Source organism: Mus caroli, unplaced genomic scaffold (assembly GCF_978045245.1).
Source record: "Mus caroli unplaced genomic scaffold, Mus_caroli_1 scaffold_16, whole genome shotgun sequence".
NCBI lineage: Eukaryota > Metazoa > Chordata > Mammalia > Rodentia > Muridae > Mus > Mus caroli.
The window spans coordinates 48,211,344-48,218,394 of record NW_028227271.1 but is presented as its reverse complement, the minus strand read 5'-3'; the positions used below and the strand labels follow the sequence as shown (position 1 = coordinate 48,218,394).

General features: G+C 40.8%; 1 pseudogene; it reads left to right on the top strand.

The window, feature by feature from the left end:
* Positions 1-4,750: 4,750 nt before the first annotated feature.
* Positions 4,751-5,405, top strand: LOC110310046 (large ribosomal subunit protein eL13 pseudogene; annotated as a pseudogene).
* The last annotated feature ends 1,646 nt before the right edge of the window (positions 5,406-7,051 follow it).

Below are 7,051 nucleotides of genomic sequence, written 5' to 3'. Positions count from 1 at the left end.
TAGAATGAGTTGGGTAGAATATCTTCTGCTTCTATTTTGTGGAATACTTTGTGAAGAACTGGAATTGTATGTTCTTTGAAGGTCTGATAGAACTCTGCACTAAACCCATCTTTTGGTTGGGAGACTATTAATGACTGCTTCTATTACTTTAGGGGATATAGGACTGTTTAGATTATTAACCTGATCATGATTTAACTTTGGTACCTGGTATCTGTCTAGAAATTTGTCCTTTTCATCCAGATTCTCCAGTTTTGTTGACTATAGCCTTTTGTAGAGGGATCTGATGGTGTTTTGGATTTCTTTTAGGATCTGTTGTTATGTCTCCCTTTTCATTTCTGATTTTGTTAATTAGGATGCTGTCCCTTTGCCCTTTATTGAGTTTGGCTAAGGGTTTAATCTATCTTGTTGATTTTCTCAAAGAACCAGTCCTTGTTTGGTTGCTTCTTAGACTAGTTCTTCTTGTTTCTACTTGGTTGATTTCACCTCTGAGTTTGATTATTTCCTGCCCTCTACTCTACTTGGGTGAATTTGCTTCCTTTTGTTCTAGAGCTTTTTGGTGTGTTGTCAAATTGCTAGTGTGTGCTCTCTCTAGTTTCTTTTTGCAGGCACTCAGAGCTAGGAGTTTTCCTCTTAGAAATGCTTTCATAGTGTCCCATAAGTTTGGGTATGTTTTGGCTTCATTTTCATTAAACCCTAAAAAGTCTTTAATTTCTTTCTTTATTCCATCCTTGACCACGTTATCATTGAGAAAAGTGTTGTTCAGTTTCCACGTGAATGTTGGCTTTTTATTATTTATGTTGTTATTGAAGATCAGCCTTAGTACGTGGTGATTTGATAGGATGCATTGGACAATTTCAATATTGTTGTATCTGTTGAGGCCTGCTTTGTGACCAAGTATATGGTCAATTTTGGAGAAAGTACCATGAGTTGCTGAGAAGAGGGTATATCCTTTTGTTTTAGGATAAAATGTTCTGTAGATATCTGTTAGATCCATTTGTTTCATAACTTCTGTTAGTTTCACTGTGTCCCTGTTTAGTTTCTGTTTCCATGATCTGTCCAATGGTGAAAGTGGTGTGTTGAATTCTCCCACTATTATTGTATGAGGTGCAATTTGTGCTTTGAGCTTTACTAAAGTTTCTTTAATGAATGTGACTGCCCTTGTATTTGGAGCATAGATATTCAGAATTGAGAGTTCCTTTTGGAAGATTTTACCTTTGATGAGTATGAAGTGCCCCTCCTTGTCTTTTTTGATGACTTTGGGTTGGAAGTCGATTTTTTTCGATATTAGAATGGGTACTCCAGCTTGTTTCTTCTGATCATTTGCTTAGAAAATTGGTTTCCAGCCTTTCATTCCGAGGTAGTGTCTGCCTTTTTCCATGAGATGGGTTTCCTGTAAGCAGCAGAATGTTGGCTGCTGTTTGTGTAGCCAGTCTGTTAGTATATGTCTTTTTATTGGGAAGTTGAGTCCATTGATATTAAGAGATATTAATGAAAAGTAATTTTTGCTTCCTATTATTTTTGTTGTTAAAGTTGGTATTCTGTTCTTGTGGCTATCTTTTTTTAGGTTTGTTGAAGGATTACTTTCTTGCTTTTTCTAGGACTTGGTTTCAGTCCTTGTACTGGTTTTTTCCTGTTATTATCCTTTGAAAGGCTGGATTCATGGAAAGATAATGTGTGAATTTGGTTTTGTCGTGGAATACTTTGGTTTCTCCCTCTATGTTAATTGAAAGTTTGGTTGGGTATAGTAGCCTGGGCTGGCATTTATGTTCTCTTAGTGTCTGTATAACATCTGTCCAGGCTCTTCTGGCTTTCATATTCTCTGGTGTAAAAATTTGTTGTAATTCTAATAGGCCTGCCTTTATATTTAATTGACCTTTTTCCCTTGCTGCTTTTAATATTGTATCTTTATTTAGTGCATTTGTTGTTCTGATTATTATGTATTGGGAGGAATTTCTTTTCTGGTCCAGTCTATTTGGAGTTCTGTAGGCTTCTTGTATGTTCATGGGCATCTCTTTCTTTAGGTTTGGGAAGTTTTCTTCTATAATTTTGTTGAAGATATTTGCTGGCCCTTTAAGTTGAAAATCTCCATTCTCATCAACTCCTATTATCCGTAGGTTTGGTCTTCTCATTGTGTCCTGGATTTTCTGGATGTTTTGAGTTAGGATCTTTTTGCATTTTGCATTGTCTTTGAATGTTGTGCTGATGTTCTCTATGGAATCTTCTGCACCTGAGATTCTCTCTTCCATCTCTTGTATTCTGTTGCTGATGCTGGCATCTATGGTTCCAGATTTCCTTCCTAGGCTTTCTATCTCCAGGGTTGCCTCACTTTGGGTTTTCTTTATTGTGTCCACTTCCCTTTTTAGGTCTAGTATGGTTTTGTTCATTTCCATCACCTGTTTGGATGTGTTTTCCTGTTTTTCTTTAAGGACTTGTAACTCTTCAGCAGTGTTCTCCTATGTTTCTTTAAGTGAGTTATTAAAGTCCTTCTTGATGTCCTCTACCATCATCATGAGATATGCCTTTAAATCCGGGTCTAGCTTTTCGGGTGTGTTGGGGTACCCAGGACTGGATGAGGTTGGAGTGCTGGGTTCTGATGATGGTGAGTGGTCTTGGTTTCTGTTAGTAAGATTCTTACATCTGCCTTTTGCTATCTGGTAATCTCTGGAGTCAGTTGTTATAGTTGTCTTTGGTTAGAGCTTGTTCCTTTCGTGATTCTGTTAGCCTCTACCAGCAGACCTGGGAGACTAGCTCTCTCCTGAGTTTCAGTGGTTAGAGCACTCTCTGCAGGCAAGCTCTCCTCTTGCAGAGAATGTGCACAGATGTCTTTTGTTCGGACTTGCCTCCTGGCAGAAGATGAAGGCCTGAAACAGGGCCTGTCCCAGAAGCTGTTAGCTTCTGTAGTCCATATTCTCACCTGTGCAGACTAGTCTTGGCAGGATCCGGGAATGAAGATGGCTCTGGCAGATGCTCCAGCAAAATCCTCCTGGGCTGGGTGAACACTTCTCCTCTGGCAGGGAATGTGCCCAGATATCTGGAGCCTGTGCAGACGAGTCTTGGCAGGATCTGGGAACCAAGATGTCTCTGGCAGATGCTCTGGCAATGCCCTTCTGGGCCGAGCCGACACCTCTCCTCTGGCAGGGAAGGTGCCTGGATGTCTGGAGCTCGAAAAGGAGCCTGCCTTAGAAGCTCTGTGTCTCCTGCCTTGAAATAGATTTTCTATGCACATCTTATTAAATGACATACCTCTCATACATTGTTAATCATTTTTTATTATTTAAGCTATATAAAATAAGTCCCATGTCTCAGTGGTTTAAAATACTTTTCTTCCTTACCTATTATACATAGTCTTTGTGGGTCACTTAAAATTCAATTACTGTTGGCCTTAATGGATTTGATTCTATTTCATGTGTTGCTTGGTTACTAAGCCAAAGTAAAGCTAGTACCTAGAATGCATTCCTATGGGAGTGAAGAGAAAGGAGAGGAGAAAAGGGGAGGGGAGGGGAGGGAATGGGAGAGCGAGGAATTGGGAGAATAGGAGGGAAAGGTGGAAAGGAGAGAGAGAGAGAGGAAGAGAGGGAGGGGAGAAGATAGAGAGAAATAATAGCATAGTAGAAGCAGTAATAGCAAAAAAAAAAAAACCAAAAAACAAACAAACCAAAAAAACAAAAACAAAACAACAACAACAAAAAAAACCTCTCTCGTTCACTATGGCACATATGCTTTTATCAGCTAAAGACGAATCAAATGTTCCAAAGCCATTATAATATTTCTAAGAAAGCATATTTATGTGCCAAGAACACTGCATTAATGGCAGCGAGTATAAACCATCTTAATTTTCCCTTTACCTTCAATAACATTTTTCCAGAATTCCTCAAAATGATACTGACCCTGTCTGAAGAAATAGTCACCAAAGGATCCAGTCAATCACAGCATTGGTCTGGAAAATGCCATGGTAACCTGCTTCTCATAGTTGTTGCTGACTTCCTTGAGACCCTGTGAGGGAAATGAATTCATTTGGACATTATGCGTGCACTGGCTGGTTTGTGTGTCAGCTAATACAACCTAGAGGCATCAGAGAGAAAGGAGTTTCAGTTAAGACATTTCCTCCTGGAGATCCAGCTGTAAAGGCATTTTCTCAGTTAGTGATCAAGTAGGAGAGGACTCTGCCCATGGTGGGTGGTGCCATTCCTGGGTGTCAACCCTGGGTTCGATAAGAAAGCAGTCTGAGTAAGCCATGGGATGCAGGCCAGTAAGCAGGGTCCCTCCACGGCTTCTGCATCAGCTGCTGCTTCCAGGTTCCAGCCTTGTTTGCGTTCCTGTCCTGTCTCCAGTGATGGACCATGATCTGGAAGTGTAAGCCAAATAAACACTTTCCTCCCCAACTTTCTTTTTCTGGTCACAGTGTATTTATCAAAGCAACAGAAACCCTAACTAAGACAATGGGTTACATTTCATTTTTGTGATAAGGCTGTGTCAGGTGCAATGGACAGCAATTAAGTCAAGCTAGTAATATTCTCTCTCTCAAACTGTTTGCTTAAAGCTACAGATCCATAGATACATCATCTTCTGAGTGACTACATAATACAGGTCATGGATTTTTCTAGCCAAAGGTTATTTTTCCACTCAGATGCTTGAAGTGACTCATTTAGCTATCTATCTAGTCATGGAAGTATCTTACCGTGGATAGCCACTTTTAAAATACCTTTTAAAAGCCTTTCTGCTCAGCCATTCTCCTGCACAGGAGGTAGCCATGGGACCCAACCAGAATAGCATGACCTTGAAGCTCCACAAGGATTGGTCACAGTGTGTGGACACTTGGTTCAACCAGACAGCACCAACACAAAGTCTGCAGACACAGGGCCAGGTAGGCGAAAGCACACTGCATTGCCCCTCGTCTCGAGTTCAGTCCCATCAGGCCCACAGTGAGGTGCCCTATGGTTAGATACCACACCAAGATCTGGGCTGGCAGAGGCCTCAGCCTGGAAGAATTCAGGGTGGCTGGCATCCACAATAAAATGGCTCGCAGCATTGGCATCTCTGTGGACCCAAGGAGGTAAAACAAATCCATTGAATCGCTATAGGCCAATGTGCAGTACCTAGAAGAGTACGGCTCCAAATTCATACTTATCTCCAGGAAGTCTGCCACTCCAAAGAAGTGAGATAATTCTGCTGAAGAACTTAAATTTGCCACCCAGATAACAGAACCTGTGACGGCCCTCCGGAATGTCTACAAAAAGGAGAAAGTCAGAGTTGTCGCAGAAGAAAAGAACTTCAAGGCTTTTGCCAGTCATTGCATGTCCCGTGCTAATGCCAGGCTCTTTAGCATCTGAACAAAAAGAGCAAAGGAAGCTGCAGAGCAAGATGTGGTAAAGAAAAGACAATGTGTGGTTGGAGCATTGCAATAAACTTTCTATAAAACAAAGCAAAGGAAAGAAAACTTTAAAATTAATTCATTGTTTTAATTGTTTGTTTTTATTCTTCTCTCACATATTACGTCCCAACCTCAGTTCCCCCCCCCTCCTCCCAGTCCCTCCCTCCCACATCCCTTCTCCATCAGATCCATTCCTCGGTTTTCCCTTCAGAAAAGGGCGAGCCTCTCAGAGATGTCATCGGAACTGTCATAGCAAGTTACAACAAGACTAGGCACAACCCTTCATATCCAGGCTGGATGAGGCAACCCAGCAGAAGGGAAAGGGCCCCAAGAGCAGACAAAGGAGCCAGAGACTCCACAGCTCCCACTGTTAGTTGTCCCACCAGAAAACCAAGCTATATAACCATGCACCAGAATACCAGGCTATATAACCATGTTGTAAATGCAGAGGACGTAGCTCAGCCCCATGCAGTGTCCGGGATTATCACTTCACCTTTAATCCCAGCACTTAGGCAGGTTGATCTTGAATTTAAGGCCAACTTGATCTACAGAGGGAGTTCCAGGAGAGCCATGACTACAGAGAAACCCTGTCTCGAAGAGTAACACTCTGCCCCCTCCCCCACCAAAAAAAAAAAAGGAAAAAGAAATGAAAATTTCTCATAACCCCCCCCCTTTCTCCCTATAATGACAACATTAGATAGAGCTTGGGAACCCCGAGAAATGGGGGGTAGGGGGGTGGAGGATTCAGAGGGGCCAAGGTAACCAGTAGAACACAGCCTACAGAATCGACTAAGCAGGGCTCATGGGGTTTGCACAGACTAAAGTAGCTTTGAAACATTGCTTTATAACAAGAACCAGCGGCGTGAGCTTCAGTCATCACAGAGGAATCTGCTGGGTCTTCTGCATCTCTTCTGCAGCTGTCTAGTCTGCATGGACCACAGTTGTGTTTCCTGACTCTAGCTTCTGAGGTCTAGAACTGAAAGAAAAATTCTACCACCACTTGGGAGGAGGGAGATAAAGAGCAGTGATGCAATCTCTGGATAACTATTAAAATTTCTGACTCATGTTCTTTCACACTCCTTTACCAGAGTACAATGACCACGCCTGGTGGCAGAGGCATTTATGAGGCACATAAAACAGAGTCATAGAATTCTTTTACACTTATGACAGTGAATAACTGAAAAGGAATATAATCTGCCACATGCATAAACATTTCAGTATCAAGATCTTATTACTCTATTATATTTTGTGTGCTAATCTGTAACTGCTAAAATATAAATTATGACAGGAAAACTAATTTTCTTAACAAAATTTATATTAAATATTGGAGTACAACCAATATGTACAAAAAATATCTGATTCTCACACAACATATAAGGTTTATCAGTATGTGATATAAAAATAATCTTGAGAAAAAATATCATTGGAAAATGTATTATGTACAGAAAAATCTTTGAATAATAAATAATAATGTAATCTTAATACCTAATATCTCTACAAAGTTCCTTTTAGTGAATTTTTATAATTTATATTCTTCTCTCATATATAACAACTACAATTTCTTTTCCCTCCTCTATCCCAGCCTTCTTTCCACCTTCTTTCTTCCCTCTATCCTTTTTCCATCTGCCTCCCCCTAGAAAATAGCAGGCCTCCCAGGAACATCAGCCTAACAAGTTACAT